This window comes from Penaeus monodon, chromosome 28 (assembly GCF_015228065.2).
Source record: "Penaeus monodon isolate SGIC_2016 chromosome 28, NSTDA_Pmon_1, whole genome shotgun sequence".
Classification (NCBI taxonomy): Eukaryota; Metazoa; Arthropoda; class Malacostraca; order Decapoda; family Penaeidae; genus Penaeus; species Penaeus monodon.
The window spans coordinates 2,892,408-2,893,016 of record NC_051413.1 but is presented as its reverse complement, the minus strand read 5'-3'; positions in this window follow the sequence as shown (position 1 = coordinate 2,893,016).

Below are 609 nucleotides of genomic sequence, written 5' to 3'. Positions count from 1 at the left end.
GTCAGTTTCATTTTTTTTCTACTTTGTTTCGCAAGTTTGCATTTTTCAAGCGTGCAGTATCATCCAAAGAAAATGCATTATTCCAAAGGGAATGAAATCCTTGACAATTTTTAATTGTTTAATTAAATAAATATGATGGCATTGCAGTTCTTCACCATCCTGAAAGAGAAAAAACGCAATTGCTGATCTAGCCTTTAGCAGAATATTTGATGTTGTTATAACCAATTATGATGCAGCAATTTGACGATGATATATGTATATTCCATTACATACCGTGACCATATCCACCGTGTCCGTGCCCTCCATGGCCATATCCACCGTGCCCGTGCCCTCCATGGCCATATCCACCATGACCATGTCCTCCATGGCCATATCCACCATGACCATGTCCTCCATGGCCATACCCACCATGATCATCATGGCCATATCCACCATGACCATGCCCTCCATGTCCATATCCGCCATGGTCATCGTGGCCATAACCAGGCTCTGGTCTTGCCATGGTGCAAGCTATGAGGCACGTCACAGCAGCTGCTGCCAACACCTAAAAAGAAAACAAAAATACATCCATATGTTTCGTTAAACTTTATAAACAACAATCACTGATTC